Source organism: Pogoniulus pusillus, chromosome 25 (genome assembly GCF_015220805.1).
Source record: "Pogoniulus pusillus isolate bPogPus1 chromosome 25, bPogPus1.pri, whole genome shotgun sequence".
Taxonomy (NCBI): Eukaryota; Metazoa; Chordata; class Aves; order Piciformes; family Lybiidae; genus Pogoniulus; species Pogoniulus pusillus.
The window spans coordinates 1,048,607-1,066,634 of record NC_087288.1 but is presented as its reverse complement, the minus strand read 5'-3'; the positions used below and the strand labels follow the sequence as shown (position 1 = coordinate 1,066,634).

Sequence of the window (18,028 nt, the reverse complement as noted above, 5' to 3'; positions counted from 1 at the left end):
GGCCAGGCTGGAGAAGTGAGCTCAGGAGAACCTCATCAGGGTCAGCAAGGCAAAGTGCAAGGTCCTGCAGCTGGGCTGGGTCAACCTTCGATATCGATGCAGGCTGGGGTTGAGAGCAACCCTGCAGAGGAGTTAGGGTGCTGGGGGGCTGAGAAGCTGCATCCACAGCAGTGTGGGCAGAGATGGAGAGAGGAGATCCTGCCCCTTTCCTCTGCTCTGGGGAGACCTCACCTGCTGGGCTGGGGCCAGCTGTGGGGCCCCCAGAATAAGAGGTGGACCTGATGGAGTGGGTCCAGAGGAGGCCACAAAGATGATCATAGAAACATAGAACCAAGCAGGTTGGCAGAGAGCTCCAAGCTCAGCCAGCCCAACCTAGCACCCAGCCCTGGGCAAGCAACCAGACCATGGCACTAAGTGCCCCAGCCAGGCTTGGCTTCAACACCTCCAGCCACACAGACTCCACCACCTCCCTGGGCATCCCATTCCAGTGCCAATCACTCTCTCTGCCAACAACTTCCTCCTAAAATCCAGCCTAGACCTGCCCTGGCACAGCTTGAGACTGTGTCCTCTTGTTCTGTCCCTGGCTGCCTGGCAGCAGAGCCCAACCCCAGCTGGCTACAGCCTCCCTGCAGGCAGCTGCAGGCAGCAATGAGCTCTGCCCTGAGCCTCCTCTGCTGCAGGCTGCACCCCCCCAGCTCCCTCAGCCTCTCCTCACAGGGCTGTGCTCCAGGCCCCTCCCCAGCCTTGCTGCCCTTCTCCAAACACCTTCCAGCACCTCAGCATCTCTCTGCAGTGGAGGAGCCCAGAACTGGACACAGCACTCCAGGGGTGGCCTGAGCAGTGCTGAGCACAGGGGGAAAGCACTATCATGAAAAGCCTCATAACGACCCAATCAGCCCAACCCTTTCTTTCCTCCTGGCCACGAAGCATCTCTCTAATTCATGCAGTGCATTGTTTGCACAGGCAGCAGAGGCTTGAAGATGTTTAATGTGTAAAGAAAGTGACACATTGAATTTATTGTTGTGCCAGCAGGGGTTCGGGGGATGAGAAGCTACACACAGGAGTGAGCCTTTCAAGGCCTGATTTGAAAATCAGCCACACAAAGCAAAGCTGTGATTTAGTTACTTCTGTAATTGCCAGGGCCTCTCCCAGCAGCCAGCTCCTCCTGCTGCAGCTGGTGTGAAATGGCCATGGTCCTGGGGCTGGGATGCTGGGGAAAATAGAGCCCTGCTAACGCAGACAGGCACAACGGCAGCTGCTCCCTTGGTGTTAGAGCTCCGCAGCAAGCAAGGGGGAGAGGGAAAGGAGGAAAGGGAAAGGAGGAGAGGGAGAGGGAGAGGGAGAGGGAGAGGGAGAGGGAGAGGGAGAGGGAGAGGGAGAGGGAGAGGGAGAGGGAGAGGGAGAGGGAGAGGGAGAGGGAGAGGGAGAGGGAGAGGGAGAGGGAGAGGAGAGGAGAGGAGGAAGGATGGAAGGAAGAGGAAAAAAAAAGAGAAGTAAAAAAAAGTCCCCTGAAGTCTCAGAAAATCTCAAATTGATTGCTAGGCTTCAACTCGGTAGAAAATTTGGTGTCAGGTGACAAGACAAGGAGAAAAAGGCCTGAAATTGCACCAGGGGAGGGTTAGGTTGGAGAGGAGGAAAAATTTCTTTGCTGCAAGAGTGGCCAGGGAGTGTCAGAGGCTGCCCAGGGAGGTGATGGAGTCTCCATGCCTGGAGGTGTTCATGAAACTTGTGGCCATGGTGCTTGGGGCCAGGGTTTAGTGGCCATGGTGGGGTTGAACTGGATGACCTTAGAGGGCTTTTCCAACCAAGAGAACCCTAGGAGTGTAAGAAAAAGGGTGGTGAGACACTGAGGAAGCTGTGGATGCCTTCTCTCTGGAGGTGTTCCAGGCCAGGCTGAGCAGGACCTTGAGCAACCTGGTCTGGTGAGAGGTGTCCCTGTCCATGGCAGGGGGTTGGAACAGATGACTCCTAAGGTCCCTTCTATGCCAACCCATTCTATAACCAATGATTCTGTGAGAAAAGGCTGGGGTGAGTCTCACTGTCCTTTAGCTATACCAATAAACTGGGATTTTGCTGAGGTGCTGCAAACTACTCTGGCTCTGATGGATTTGATGCTGAAAAGATCTTGTCCCAGGCATGAGCAGCGAGTGGTGAAAAGGAAGCCTGCTCTAATGGAGATAAGATTGGAATACAATGCCCACGAGCTTCCAATGTGCTGGAAGAAAATGAATGCCTTCCAAATAATCACCATCTGAATGTTCACACTGCTGGGCTGCTATTCCTGGGGGAAGTCTGGAAGGCTTCTCCCCGCAGCACGCGGTGCAAGTGCTAAAACCCAGACAAAAAGCTCTCCAAAGCTCAGCTGCATCTTTGCCTAATTCACTTCTCAAAAATTCACACAGGCTGGCAACAGCCCCTTGGATGTCTCCAAGCTTGGGGGGAGCTGCCTGACAGAATTTCAGCTGGAAAAGGCCTCTAAGGTCACTGAGCCCAACCAGCAACCCAACACCACCCTGGCCATTAAAGCGTGGTCCCAGCTGCCGTGGCCACATGTGCCTTGGGTGCCTCCAGCTGTGGGCACTGCACATGCATCCTGTAGTCTCTCCTTGTTCTTTACTCTGGCTTTGGGTTGTGTGTTGCCCAGGGAGGCTGTGGATGTCCCCTCCCTGGAGGTGTTCAAGGCCAGGTTGGATGAAGCCTTGAGCAACCTGGGCTGGTGGGAGGTATCCCTGCCCATGGTGCATGGGTTGCAACTGGATGATATTTAAGGTCCTTTCCAACCCAACCTGTTCTGGGATGCTATGATTCAATGAAATGGCCTCAAGTAGCAGCAGGAAAGCTTTAGGTTGGGCATTAGGAAAGGTTTCTTGCCTGCTAGAGTGGTCAGGCATTGGAACAGGCTGCCCAGGCAAGTGGCAGAGTCACCATCCCTGGAGGTGTTAAGAAGTTGTGTTCAAGGGCAGGCTGGGTGAGGCCTTGAGCAACCTGAGCTAGTGGCAGGGGGCTTGGAACTGGATGATCTTTAAGGTCCCTTCCAACCCAACCCATTCTGTGATCCTATGTTGAAAGTAAGGTGGGTCAGCAGCAACTGTAAGGTGCAGATGCAGCCTTTGTGGTGTGATTCTTGTCACCCAAGTCCCAGCTCTAATAACCCTGTGAGTGGTGTAAAAATCTGCTTGGCTGAAGCCTCTCTTTCAAATGAAACTGCTCCACAATCTTTTGTGCAGGGTGAAAAAGGAGAAAAAGCAAACCTTTGAAACTGTGATTAAAGTTTTAGTGCTCCTGATAGAGAAAGCTCCAGGAGAAGTGATTAGTTGCCTTCCATGTTCTACAGTCATTGTGCTAACATCTCCCTAAATGCCAGATAAAATGCTTCCATAAATAATAGATCCAGCTGCATCTCTGCCTTAGCTATCACCCCCTTAAACCCCTGGGAGTTATTCACCACTTGCTGAAGGAAGGCAGACCTCCCTGAGTGGATGTTTGAAGCTGGCAGGCAGGGGGTAGCACTGGTTTGAGTGAAAGATGAACTGGAGCCCAGATCCACTTTCATATCTGTACTTTCCTTTGCCATGGTCTTGGTGTCAGATATCAAAGCAGAATTTTGGAGCTTAAATATCAGAGAAATACTTCTTCTTCTTTTTCTTCCCCTCATTACCACTTAATTGTCTTCCCTGTGAGAGTGACCTGAGCAGACTGCCCAAGGGGGTTGTGGAGTCTCCTTCTCCAGAGAAGAAACTCAAAACCCATCTGGATGTGTTCCAGTGTGTCATGCTCTGGGTGATCTGTTCAATCTCTTTATTGGTGACCTGAAGCAGGGTATTGAGTCCAGCAGCAGTAAGTTTGCAGATGACACCAAGCTAGGAGCAGCTGTGGAGCTGTTGGAGGGGAGCAGAGCCCTGCAGAGGGACCTGGCCAGGCTGCATGGGTGGGCAGAGGCCAAGGGGATGAGACTGAACAAGGCCAAGGGCAGGGTTCTACACTTTGGCCACAACAACCCCAAGCAGCACTACAGGCTGGGGCCAGAGTGGCTGAGAGCAGCCAGGCAGAGAGGGAGCTGGGGGTGCTGGGAGAGAGGAGCTGCAGAAGAGGCAGCAGTGCCCAGGTGGGCAGCAGAGCCAATGGCATCCTGGGCTGGCTCAGGAGCAGTGTGGGCAGCAGGACAAGGGAGCTGCTTCTGCCCCTGTGCTCAGCACTACTCAGGCCACCCCTGCAGTGCTGTGTCCAGTTCTGGGCTCCTGAATTGAGGAGAGATGTTGAGGTGCTGGAAGGTGTCTGGAGAAGGGCAGCAAAGCTGGGGAGGGGCCTGGAGCACAGCCCTGTGAGGAGAGGCTGAGGGAGCTGGGGGGGTGCAGCCTGCAGCAGAGGAGGCTCAGGGCAGAGCTCATTGCTGCCTGCAGCTGCCTGCAGGGAGGCTGTAGCCAGGTGGGGTTGGGCTCTGCTGCCAGGCAGCCAGCACCAGAAGAAGGGGACAGAGGCTGAAGCTGTGCCAGGGCAGGTCTAGGCTGGATGTTGTTAGGAAGCTGTTGGCAGAGAGAGTGATTGGCATTGGAATGGGCTGCCCAGGGAGGTGGTGGAGTCTGTGTGGCTGGAGGTGCTGAAGCCAAGCCTGGCTGGGGCACTTAGTGCCATGGTCTGGTTGGTTGGGCAGGGCTGGGTGCTAGGTTGGCCTGGCTGAGCTTGGAGCTCTCTTCCAGCCTGCTTGATTCTATGATACTGCTCTGGCAAGGGTGTTGGAGTGGATGATCTCTGGAGGTCCCATCCAACCCCTAACCTTCTGTGCGTCTGTGACATGAGTCAATGTAAAATGCATGTCTGAGGTACCAAGCTCTGTCTCTTAGCTAAGATAAAGTCTTGGCTGTTGGGTTTTGTTAGTTTTATTTTTTCTTCTTCATTTTATTGCAAGTTCATTTCCACACTGAAAACTTCTCTTGCCCTTCCACTCCATAACAAACTGGAGTGGAGGCCAATGGCTCTGACATAATTGGCAGCAATAAAGAGCCAGGCTGTAGTCATCTGTCTCAGTTGCTAGGCAGTAGCTTATTAAGCCACAGAAACCCAAGTGCCTTTCAATCCTGTGATCATAGCCATAATGTTTACAGCCCCCACCCCCAGAATGGATCAGAAAATTGGGCAGTGGCTAGATAAAACCTGAATAAGCACAGCCTTCCTGGGGCTGTTGAAGTTAACACACTGAAGAACCACTGCTGGTTGGGTGAGGATGAAGTGATCTGTTCCAGGAGTGGTTGTCCTTCTGGCTGGTTGCAGTTAGATGCTGTTGGCCACCATGGTAGCACCATCAGAGAGGTGTCCAAGAAATCTGTGGATGTGGCACTTGGGGACATGGTTTAATTTGGCCATGGTGGTGTTAGGTTGACAGTTGGAATCAGTGACCCTAGAGATCTCCTCCAGCTGAAGTAATTCCATAGTTCTCTAATAATGAAATGGTTTTCTTAAACCTCCCCAGGCTGCTTCTTCAGTGCCTGAAGCTTGCTGCAGATGAAGGTCCTCTCCTTAAACATCTCTGCCACTAAGGTGCTTCAAACTGAGCCACCAGGATGCCCCAGTCTGTGCCACCAAGGTGCTTCAATCAGTGAATCAAGCAGATTGGAAGAGAGCTCCAAGCTCAGCCAGCCCAACCTAGCACCCAGCCCTGCCCAACCAACCAGACCATGGCACTAAGTGCCCCAGCCAGGCTTGGCTGCAACACCTCCAGCCACAGAGACTCCACCACCTCCCTGGGCAGCCCTTTCCAATGCCAATCACTCTCTCTGCCAACAGCTTCCTAACAAGATCCAACCTAGACCTGCCCTGGCACAGCTTGAGGCTGTGTCCTCTTGTTCTGGTGCTGTTGCCTGGCAGCAGAGCCCAACTCCACCTGGCTACAGCCTCCCTGCAGGCAGCACTGAGCTCTGCCCTGAGCCTCCTCTGCTGCAGGCTGCACCCCCCCAGCTCCCTCAGCCTCTCCTCACAGGGCTGTGCTCCAGGCCCCTCCACAGCCTTGCTGCCCTGCTCTGGGCACCTTCCAGCACCTCAACATCTCTCTGCAGTGGAGGAGCCCAGAACTGGACACAGCACTCCAGGGGTGGCCTGAGCAGCGCTGAGCACAGGGGCACAAGAACCTCCCTTGTCCTGCTGCCCACACTGCTCCTGAGCCAGCCCAGGATGCCATTGGCTCTGCTGCCCACCTGGGCACACTGCTGCCTCCTCTGCAGCTCCTCTCTCCCAGCACCCCCAGCTCCCTCTCTGCCTAGCTGCTCTCAGCCACTCTGGCCCCAGCCTGTAGTGCTGCTTGGGGTTGCTGTGGCCAAAGTGCAGAACCCTGCCCTTGGCCTTGTTCAATCTTATCCCATTGGCCTCTGCCCACCCATGCAGCCTGGCCAGGTCCCTCTGCAGGGCTCTGCTCCCCTCCAACAGCTCCACAGCTGCTCCTAACTTGGTGTCATCTGCAAACTTACTGCTGCTGGACTCAATCTCTTGCTCCAAATCATCAGTAAAGACATTGAACAGGACTTTGCCCAGCACTGATCCCTGGGACACACCTCTAGTGACAGCTGCCAACTGGTTGTGGCACCATTCCCCACCACTCTCTGGGCCCAGCCCTCCAGCCAGTTCCTAACCCATTTCAGAGTGATTCTGTCCAAGCCAGGAGCTGCCAGCTGTGCCAGGAGCTGCCAGCTGTGCCAGGAGCTGCCAGCTGTGCCAGGAGCTGCCAGCTGTGCCAGGAGCTGCCAGCTGTGCCAGGAGCTGCCAGCGTCAGACAATGTCAAAGTGGCAGCCTTGATGATCTCTGCAGCTCCCACTCCCAGCACAGAGTCACTGAGGTTGCATCACAGACAGCGATTTAGAGCACATGGAAGCCTTTTTTTTTCTGTGGAATTTAGGTAAGCAGCACAAGTTGCTGAGGTTATCTGTGTGAGAAGGTGTTTGAGCACTGTGATTGAAGAGAAAACAACACTGTGAGGCAGGCAGCAGAAGGAGATGAAATCAGAAGTAAGCAAAGCTGTGCTAAAGCATCCCTCAAGTCCTCCCAGGAACAAAGGTGGAATCACTAATGGAGGAAAACATCCCAGCCTAGGTCCCAGCTGACCTGGTTGGGTCTGTTTGCTAGCCAGAATCTGAGGTCAGAGAGGATATTAGAACATGGATGGTGCCTGCCTGCAGGAATGAGCTCCAGCCTGTTTCACCAGAGCCAGGCTGAGGCTGCTGATGGCCAAAAACTTCCTGAACACATGTCAAGAGCACAACTTCTCCCTGCAAGGGCCAGGGGCTAAGGTGGCTGAAGAGAAACTGTTTCCTAGGCTTTGGCTGGTTCCTGGAGATGCTGTGACAGGCTTGCAGAGCTGCTGGGAGTCACAGAGCGACAGGGGTGGGAAGAGAGGAGTTGGTGGGGAATGGCTGAGAGCAGCCCTGAGGAAAAGGACCTGGGGTCTGGGGTGATGAAAAGCTCAACAGAAGCCTGCAGTGTGAGTGCAGCCCAGACACAACCCTGTGCTGGGCTGCAGCAAGAGCAGTGTGGGCAGCAGGGACAGGGAGGGGACTCTGCCTCTTGGCTCTGCTCTCCTCAGACCCCACCTGCAGTCCTGGGTGCAGATCTGGAGCCCCCAGCACAAGCAGCACATGGAAGTGCAGAGGAGGCCACCAAGATGCTGAGAGGGCTGCAGCAGCTCTGCTGTGAGCACAGGCTGAGGGAGTTGGGGCTGTGCAGCCTGGAGAGGAGAAGGCTTGGAGGAGACCTTGGAGTGGCCTTGCAGGATCTGAAGGGGGCTCCAGGAGGGCTGTGGAGGGACTATTGACAAGGTCTGGGAATGAGAGGATGAGGAAGAATGGGTTTGAAGTGGCAGAGGGGAGGTTCACACTGGATGTCAGGAAGAAGTTGTTTGCAGTGAAGGTGGTGAAACTGGCACAGGTTGTCTAGGGAGGTTGTGGAGCACAGAAGCACAGAATGTACTCCACAATCTCCCTGCAGGTGTTCAAGGCCAGGTTAGAGGAGTCCTTGAGCAACCTGCTCTAGTGGAGGATGTCCCTGCTGCATGAAGGGATTTGGACTGGAGGAGCTTTAGAAGTCCCTTTTAACTCAGACCATTCTGTGATCCTTCATCTCTATACTCAGTGGAAGTCCTCCCACCCAGTCACATTAGAGAGTGATTGGCATTGGAATGGGCTGCCCAGGGAGGTGGTGGAGTCTGTGTGCCTGGAGGTGTTGAAGCCAAGCCTGGCTGGGGCACTTAGTGCCATGGTCTGGTTGGTTGGGCAGGGCTGGGTGCTAGGTTGGGCTGGCTGAGCTTGGAGCTCTCTGCCAACCTGCTTGATTCTATGATTTAACAACACATAATCATTAACTGTATTTAAATATATATATATATGATCCAGTTGACTGGCCAGAGGTGGGTGCTAGGTTGGACTGGCTGAGCTTGGAGCTCTCTTCCAGGCTGGTTGATTCTATGGTTCTATATATAAAGTATCTATATGAAAATTTTATATATAAAATATAATTTTTAATATATTGCCTTTCTTTTTTGTCCTGTCCTCTGATTCTTTCACTCTGTAGGAACATTACAGACTTCATAGAGCAGCTGTGGTCGGGGGCAGACCTTGAAGGGTCCCCAAGCCCAACCCTTCTCCACCCCTCCCAGATCTGGTATTTCATTTCTAAATCGCCGACCATATTTCTTCATCCAAGCCTGACAGCTGGCAAGTAACCCTCAGCTGGCAGGTAAGCCAACTACTTCCATATTTTGCAAGCACTGTTTTAATAAGGAAAGAGAATCAAATATTGATTTTGGTTTGGAACTATTTTTATGGCTCTAAAGGGTCCCCGAGCCCAAACCGCTCTCAAGAATTAAATTAGCAACGCACAAAACCCAAGAAGCATCTTTCTGACCTCATTACAATAACAAAGCTCTTTAATGCTTCTCCTGCTCTATGTGCCAGGATTTAATTTGGCTGGCTTTAATCTTCCAAGATAAAAAACAGGTTTAATGTATTAGTAAACAGCTTAGAAATGGTATCAAGGAACCTGCAAGGGATTTTGTGGCACTCTCTGCCGAGCTTTCTTCTGCGCTTCCTTGTCTCAGGATCTGGCCCTTGCTGGCCTTGCCACAATACTTTGACACTCCAGCAGATGGTCTGTGTGGACCTTTTACACCACCAAACCTCTGCTGTACTGTGCTGGAAGGTGTCCAGGAAGGAAATCAACCTGGCCATCAGAATTAGGGAGGGGTAGGAAGGGAAGTGCAGAGAAGCAGCCAGCCTCACACCTTTTCAGCTTGCATACTGGGAGCAAGGTTAGCTGTACCTCAGCCACGTTTAAAGCAGCAAGGGGAGGCAGTTGCCACTGTCACAGCATCATAGAATCAGGCAGGTTGGAAGAGGCCTCCAAGCTCAGCCAGGCCAACCTAGCACCCAGCCCTGCCCAACCAACCAGACCATGGCACTAAGTGCCCCAGTCAGGCTTGGCTTCAACACCTCCAGGCACAGAGACTCCACCACCTCCCTGGGCAGCCCATTCCAATGCCAATCACTCTCTCTGGCAGGAACTTCCTCCTGACATCCAGCCTAGACCTGCCCTGGCACAACTTGAGACTGTCCTCTTGTTCTGTTGCTGGGGGCCTGGCAGCAGAGCCCACCCTCCTGGCAGAGCAGGGTCAGCTGTACCAGGTCCCTTCCAGGCTAAGCCATTCTGTGATGTATTTTCCATTCCCAGGTCACTGATTAAGAGACGAACTCCTCCTGTGAGGTTTTGTTCAGACACAAAGGCCCAGAGTGCCACCCAGCACCAAGTGAAGGCTGTTAGAGTCCTTCCATTAGAACAGTAGGCACTGCATCAAGCACAGAAATTAACCCAAGTGACAAATGACAGGGTAGGAGGGAGCACTGGAGGAGAAAATGCAGAATGAATATACAATGGGGTACGGCTACAGCGCAATTGCTACCTGCGTGAGGCTTTCAAAAGGCTGTTTGGGAGACTCCTCTTGGGAATATGACCTCAATTTCTAACTTTTTTTTTTGTTTTGGTGGTTTTTAAATGAGTTAATAAAGTTGCCTAACCTTTTACAGAGGAAATACCATCTGTGCCAGGCTATTTCAGCTGTCAGACAGGTGCCCGAGCAGTCAATTCAGGCAGTGCTGTGATGCATCACAGATCATCACTGGAAGCAGCTCTGAAATAAGCTCCTCCAAGACAGTGTTTGAAGAGTGTTTGATCAAGGAGAAGACTTTGATCACACTCTGAGATTCTGTGCTCCACAAGCTCCCTGGAGATGTTCAAGGCCAGGTTGGATGAGGTCTTGAGTCAGTTGTTTTAGTAGGAGGTGTCCCTGCCTATGGTGGGGGGTTGGAACTGGATGAGCTATGAGGTCCTTCCCAACCTAAAGCACTCTGTGGGGCTGTAATTTTCCTACTGCCTGTTTTAAACAGAATTATATGAAAAGAGGGGGAGGGGGAATAATAGAAAGAGCTCTGAGAAGACAGTGCCTGCCTCTGAGGAGGGAATGAACAGAGCTCATTGCCACAGCTATTTTCTACTCTGTGTCTCAGCCTCACCAAGGAAACAGAGAGGGAAAGCTGTGGAGAGAATTTTCATTCAAAGCAAAGGGACTCCAGCAAATCTGTCCCTTTGTATCAGGAATGGGAAGCTGAGAGGTCCACCTTGCACAGAAGAGGTGGTAAGAGCTGGAGCTGCTTTGGGTAGTAGGCAAGAGTTTGGTAGTCAAGCATCTGACTGTTAGAAAAGATTTTGACTATTAGTCAGGATTTTTGAGTGTTAATTAGTCAAGTAGTTGAGTACTAGTCAAGAATTTGAGTATCAGCCAAAAATTAGTTAAGTATTTGAATACTAATCAATAATTTGAGTATTGGTTAAGAATTTGAGTGTTAGTCAAGAATTTGAGTGTTCAGTATTTGAATAGTAGTCAATAATTTGAGTATTAATCAAGAATTTGAGTGTTAGCCAAGAATTTATTAGTTAAGTATTTGAATACTAATCAAGAATTGGAGTATTAGTCAAGGATTTATTAGTTAAGTATTTGACTACTAGTCAATAATTCAAGTATTAGTCAAGAATATATTAGTCAATACTTGAGTATTAGTCAATAATTTCAGTATTAGGCTATATTTTGACCATTAGTCAAGGATTTCAATATTAGCCAAGTATTTGAGCATTAGTCAAGCATTTATTAGTTAAGTATTTGAATACTGGTCAAGAATTTGAGTGTTAGTCAAGTATTTATTAGTCAATATTTGAGTGTTAGTCAATAATTTGAGTATTAGCTAAGTACTTGAGTGGTTCCTTACTTGTGGCTTTCACAAGTGCAGGTTTGTATTGGTCAGCACATCCTGCAGCACTGAGGATCATGCCTGCTTGTCAGAGATTCACTCACTGCTCCTATTGACACATCTCTCCTCTCTTGAGGTCTGAGGAGGAGCAGCTGAGGGAGCTGGAGGTGTTTAGCCTGGAGCAGAGGAGGCCGAGGGGAGGCTTCATTGCTCTCTGCAGCTCCCTGGAAGGAGAGTGGAACGAACTGGAGGTTGGTCTCTTCTCCCTAATATCAAGTGATACTGGCCTGAAACTGCCAGGGGGAGTTTAGGTTCAATACTAGAAACAAATTCTTTGCTGCTAGAGTGGTAAGGGACTGGCAGAGGCTGCCCTGGGAGGTGATGGAGTTCCCAGCCCTGGAAGTGTGCCAGAAACCTGTGGCTGTGGCACTTGGGGACATGGTTTGGTGGACATGGCAGTGTTTGGAGCTGATGACCTTAGAGGTCTTTTCCAGCCTTAACAATTCTCTGACTCTCTGCCCCCCTTCTCACTGAAGTGCTCTTCAAGTGTTGCTCAGTTAGAACCTCTCTTGCTAGCTGATTAAAACCTGGAGTATTAAAGCTGGCAGTGGTTCAATCATCACAGTTCATTAAATTACTGAGCAGACATGGGCTGCAGTAGGAAGGCCCATGTGGTAAAATGAAATGTTCTATTCATCAGCTCCTACCCTGCTGGGCTATTCATTTGGTAATAAAAACTTTTATTTTCTCCACTTGTGTCCTCTCTCATTAATGAGATAAAAAGCACAGTCACTTTATTGCTCCTATAAACACCTGAGCAATCAATCACAGGCCGAACAAAACATGGCTGAAGCTCCTCTGAAGCAACAACAGCAACAACAGTATCTGTTCTATCTGGAGAGCTGAATGTGTTCCTTTTCAGCATTTCATTTGCTCTGTTGCCTGAGCTGTCCCTATGGGCCCATAGAGAGCCACAAAGACCCATTCAGAGCCACAGGGACCCATAGAATCAAGCAGGTTGGAAGAGACCTCCAAGATCATCCAGCCCTATCCAATCAACTAGACCACAGCACTAAGAGAGCCATAGAAACCCATAGAGAGCCACAGGGGGCTATAGAAAGCCCTAAGAACCCACAGAGAGCCACCAGCTAAATCCACTCTCTGACAGAGACAGGCACTGAGGTCATGCAGCTCTGGTGGGTTTGTTCTGCCACTTTTTACTTACAGTCACATAACTATTTCAGCTGGAAAAGCCTTCTAAGATCATCCAGGCCAACCAGCAGTCCAACCCCACTGTGGCCACTAAACCATGTCCCAAAGTGCCATGGCCACAGGTTTGTTGAACAGCTCCAGTCATGGGGACTCCACCACCTGCCTGCCTTGGTGCAAGCAGCATGATGAATGAGCTCGTGTTCAGCCTGCAGGCACAACAGGCTTGAGAAAACTCCATCACCCTCTGGGCCATCAGTCCTGCCCATGAGGCACTGCAGGTCAGGGGAGTGCCCTTCAGGAGCTCTTCTTTACACTCCTGTCTTAGCAGCATAGAATCAAAGAACAGGCTGAGTTGGAGGGGACCTTTGAGGTCATCCAGACCCAACTGCCTGCCACAAGCAGGGGCACCTCCCACCAGCCCAGGCTGCTTAATGCCTCATCCAACCTGGCCTTGAACATCTCCAGGGAGGGGATATCCACAACCCCCACCAGGCAACCTGTGCCAGTGCCTCCCCACCCTCTCTGGAAAGAGTTTCCAGCAGCAATGGAAGCAGACAAGTGATAAAAAGTCAGCCAGGGTTCTTCACACCCAAGTGAGGAATTGGGTAGAAGGTACTCAGGAAGAGCTCCACAGGAGCACTGAAGGGAAATGATGAACTCTGTCTTGCAACATAATGTTGGAAGAAGAAATATTGGGCAGGGCTTTGGTTTGATGAAGGATACCTAAACCCTATTTAATCTGACACTATGCAAACCCTTGCTGAGCATGAAGCCTTGACAGGCACAAATGCTGCACAGGCTGCTAAGTCAACAGAGATTTTTCAGTGGCAAGGATGAGGAATGACAGGGACTGGGTGTTGTGAGCAGCCAGAAAACCAGACCTTGCAGAAGAACTAATGGCCTCTTACGTCTCCTGGCTAATTACTGAACACAAACACCTACACCCAGACAGATAAATAAATGCTTCTTCAACCCAGTGCACCCAGAAGATGCTCCACTGTACCTGGAAACAGATTTGCAGCTCTGCTCTCGTACATTTTACTGTCTGGTGCTAAAGTTGTTTGTGTTCAGTGCTGAAATTCCTCAGTGCATTGCTAGGAACTGCCAGCAACAGAAGCTCTTTGCACTGTGACCCCCAAATGCTTGCAGTGGAAGGAGTCTGCAACAGCATTTAATGCAGCTTGAGCACTTGCCACGGGGAGGTGCTTTGATGGGAACCTATAGATTGCTTTTTTATCTACAGGAGGGCTGCAGAGGGTCTTGTCTTAAGGGTGTCCAGCAACAGGACAAGGGGGAATGGTTTGAAGCTGAGGGAGAGTAGATTAGACTTTAGGAAGAAGTTCTTCAGTGTGAGGGTAGTGAGCCTCTGGCACAGTCTGCCAGGGAGGCTGTGGCTGCCTCCAGCCTGGACATGTTCAAGGCCAGCTTGGATGAGACTCTGAGCATAGAATCAAGCAGGTTGGAAGAGAGCTCCAAGCTCAGCCAGCACAACCTAGCACCCAGCCCTGCCCAACCAACCAGACCATGGCACTAAGTGCCCCAGCCAGGTTTGGCTTCAACACCTCCAGCCACACAGACTCCACCACCTCCCTGGGCAGCCCATTCCAATGCCAATCACTCTCTCTGACAACAACTTCCTCCTAAAATCCAGCCTAGACCTGCCCTGGCACAGCTTGAGCCTCTGTCCCCTTCTTCTGTTGCTGGCTGCCTGGCAGCAGAGCCCAACCCCACCTGGGGTTCAAGTAGTTATAGAGAGCAATGAGCTCTGCCCTGAGCCTCCTCTGCTGCAGGCTGCACCCCCCTAGCTCCCTCAGCCTCTCCTCACAGGGCTGTGTTCTGTGCCTCTCACCAGCCTTGCTGCCCTTCTCTGGGCAGTTGTCCCTGCTCATGGTCTGGTCCAGCTTGAGGCCATTTCCTCTCATGCTGTCCCCTCATCCTAGGCAGCAGAATCCAACCCCAGCTCACTGCAGCCTCCTCTCAGGGAGCTGTAGAGAGCAATGAGGTCTCTCCTCAGCCTCCTCTTTTCCAGGCTCAACACCCCCAGCTGCTCCTCCCCAGCCTTGACCTCCAGACCCTTCCCCAGCCTGGTTGCCTTTATCTGGACACACTCCAGCCCCTCAATGTCCTTCTTGGCCTTGGAGAAGCCCAAACCTGTACCCAGTGTTGAAGGTTTGGCCTCAGCAGTGCTCATTGTATCTGCCTAAGCACAACTCCTTGCTCTGCAGCTGTGGGGCTTTTCCAGACCATTTCTCAGGATCATTTTGAGCCCTCACCTTACCCTCCACTGTTTGCCTGCAGTCCCTCCCAGCTATATGTTGTCTGAAAATTTAATCATATGGTCTTGATTCCATCATCCCAGTTGGTAATGGAAAAAAACCACCCCACAAGCCTGGAATGAAGCTCCTCTCTGTACATCTTTTCTCTCTGGCTGCGAAGCACACAAAAGAAAATACAATTCTCTGGGCACAGTTTCCCAGTCACTATTTAAGGCTTCTGTAAAAGAGTCAACAGGATGAAAAAAAAAATAAAATCTATTTCCTCACCTGGGTTAGAGGGAAAAAAAAGGAAAGAAGAAGAAAAGAAAGAGTCACAGAGGTTAAACCCACACTACATTCCTGACTCCACAGACTTACAGACAGAGTTTTCTGTGCTCTGATGTTTTAATGGCAAAAAAATGAGGTGGGTTGGAGCAGATTTTTTTTGTCCTTCCTTTTTTTTTTGGTGCAAGCTCAGGATTTTTTGTCCTTTTTTTTTTTTTTTCAGTGCAACCTTAGAATCATAAAGGAGACACAGCTGAGACAGGGGAGTAGTGAAGAGGTGACTGGCTACAAGCAGCATGGCTTCACCAAGGGCACATCCTGCCTGCCAAACCTGGTGGCCTTCTGTGAACAGGTCACAACATTCATAGATGAGAGGTGAGCAGCTGATGGCAGGGACTTGGAGCTGAGCAAGGCCTTTGGCACTGTCCCACGCCACATCCTGGTCCCCCAGCTGCTGACACATGGGCTGGATGGGTGGACCACAAGACGGATAAAGAACTGGCTTGATGGCTGCACCCATGAGTGGCTGTCACTGGCTCCATGGCCAAGTGGAGGCCAGATACAAGCACAGTGCCTCAGGGAACAGTCCTGGGACCAGGCTTGTTCAACATCTTTGTGGGTGCCATGGACAGAGGCACTGAGTGCAGCCTCAGCAGGTTTGCTGCCCACACCAAGCTGTGTGGTGCAGCAGCCAGGCTGGAGGGCAGGGATCCAGCCAGAGGGACCTGGGCAGGCTGCAGAGGTGGGCACAAGCCAAGCTCAGGAGGTGCAACAAGACCAAGTACAAGGTCCTGCAGCGGGATGGAGGCAATGCCAAGCACCAATTCAGGCTGGGCAGTGAGTGGCATGGTTTAATGGGCATGGTGGTCTTAGGTTGGACCTAATGATCTTAAAGGTCTCCTCCAACCAAAACAGTTCTATGCTTAGTTTAATTGCTCTGCTCAGTGCCCCCTCTCTGATAAGCTACCAGCAGCAGCTCTCTCCATGCTACCTCTGCAAAGCAAATAGAAAAGTTAACAGTACCTGGAGATGAGCTTCACTCCTTGGAATCCCCTCCGGAGGAATGGAAGTGAGAGAAAAGGCTGCCTGGAGGAGATTTTATCTTGGAGAGCCTCTTTTGCAAGACAAAGAGCCAATTAACTAATTAGCTGGGCCAATCTGCCACCTGAGTGCTGGTACTGAGCTCACAAACAAGGCCTGGGGAACCTGCTCTGGCTCATGCTCTAGAACAGGCTGCCCAGGGAAGTGGTTGAATCACCACCCCTAAAAGCCATGTAGACATAGTGCCTAGGGACATGACTTAGTGGTGGGCTTGGCACTCCTGCGTCAGCAGCTGCACTTGGTGACCTTAAAGGTCTTTTCCAACCTAAACGATTCAATGATTGTGTGTTTCATCTGTGCCAGTAGCCTCCCCACCCACCAAAGTCCAGCATCTTTTTGACTGCAAGGGTTCTCCTGGCCTGGCACAGGCCAGAGAAGTGGTTGAATGCCCATCCCTGGAGGTGTCTCACAGAGGCAGAGCTGTGGTGCTGAGGGACAGGGTTTGGTGGAGCTAGAGAATGGTTGGACTCAATGATCTTAAAGGGTATTTCCCACCAAAATAGTAGCATGATTCTATCTCAGAGTGCTCCATAAAAAAGCAAACCATTTTGCTGCACACTGAGAAGTGTAATTACATTTGCATGACAGAGAGGGAATTGTGATGCAAATGGTGCAGTGTGATTCAGCTGCAGGATTCAGGAAGGAAAACAAAGCTCTCTGAGGATTCCAGAGCTCCAGCTCTAACTGTCAGGTCACCCTCAAAATAAACCATCAATATTTCTGTTTCATCTGCATCCAGGTTATGTAACAATTATGATTCCAAACAAGCATTTCCTCTCACCAAAGGATTACTCTGTTCCTACAGCCATGTACTATGTTAATGATCACAGAGTCCTAGAATGGGCTGGGCTGGAAGGGGCCTCCAAAGCTCATCCAGTCCAAACCTCTCTTGCACTCAGCAGGGATATCCTCCACTAGAGCAGGTTGCCCAGAGCCTGTTGAACATCACCTTGAACATCTCCAGTTATCATAGAACCATAGAAACAGTCAGGGCTGAAAGGCACCACAAGGGCCAGCCAGTCCCAACCCCCCTGCCATGGGCAGGGACACCCTACCCTAGAGCAGGCTGCACACAGCCTCAGCCAGCCTGGCCTCAACCATGGGGCCTCAACCACCTCCCTGGGCAACCCGTGCCAGCCTCTCACCACTCTCCTGCTCAACAACTTCCTCCTCACATCCATCTTTGCTCCATCCCCCCCGCTCCTGCCACTCCCTGACAGCCTCAAAAGTCCCTCCCCAGCTTTTTTTGGAGCCCCCTTCAGATGCTGGAAGGCCACAAGAAGGTCACCTGGGAGCCTCCTCTGCTCCAGCCTGCACAGCCCCAACTCTTTCTGTCTGTGCTCACAGCAGAGCTGCTGCAGCCTCTGATCATCCTCCTGGCCCTGCTCTGGACACACTCCAGCATCTCCACAGCTCTCTTGTCCCAGGGGCTCCAGAACTGGATAAGAACTCAACCACCTCCCTGGGCAACCTGTTGCAGTGTTGCAGCAGTCTCCTGGTGCAGAACTTGTTCCACACATCCAATCTCAATCTGCTCTGCTCTCATTTCAAGCCATTGCTCTCATCCTGTCCCTGCAGCCCTTTGCAAACAGACCCTCTGCAGCCTCCCTGTAGCCCCTTCAGGTCCTGGCAGGCTGCTGCTAGGTCTCCCTGGAGCCTTCTCCAGGCTGCACACCCCCAGCTCCCTCAAAAACCTTTTGGCCTCTGCAGAGGTTTAATGTACAATAACTAAAGGAATGCAACAGGGGCTGGGCTGTGTTACTTTTTTACACTTCAGTTGGAACAAACTACCTAAGTTTGGGGTGGTTTTTACTAAACCCACTTCATTCCAGGAATGGTTAACAGCTAAGTCCACTTCTGTGAGCATTTGCTGGGGTTATCCTGATGTCTTCTGCTAA

At 51.3% G+C, this 18,028-nt stretch overlaps 1 long non-coding RNA gene across 4 annotated transcripts in view; it reads left to right on the top strand.

Annotated features, from left to right (window-relative positions):
- LOC135186475 (uncharacterized) overlaps window positions 1-18,028 on the top strand; it is a 78,671-nt gene that overhangs the window by 20,936 nt on the left and 39,707 nt on the right. For 3 of the 4 annotated variants that reach the window (XR_010306966.1, XR_010306969.1, XR_010306968.1), the window contains exons 2-4: window positions 8,552-8,716; window positions 11,414-11,528; window positions 15,253-15,404. This is a non-coding gene — a long non-coding RNA (uncharacterized LOC135186475). Of the gene's footprint in view, window positions 1-6,641; window positions 6,885-8,551; window positions 8,717-11,413; window positions 11,529-15,252; window positions 15,405-18,028 lie in introns of those variants that run through there. The other variant, XR_010306967.1, reaches the window with a different exon arrangement.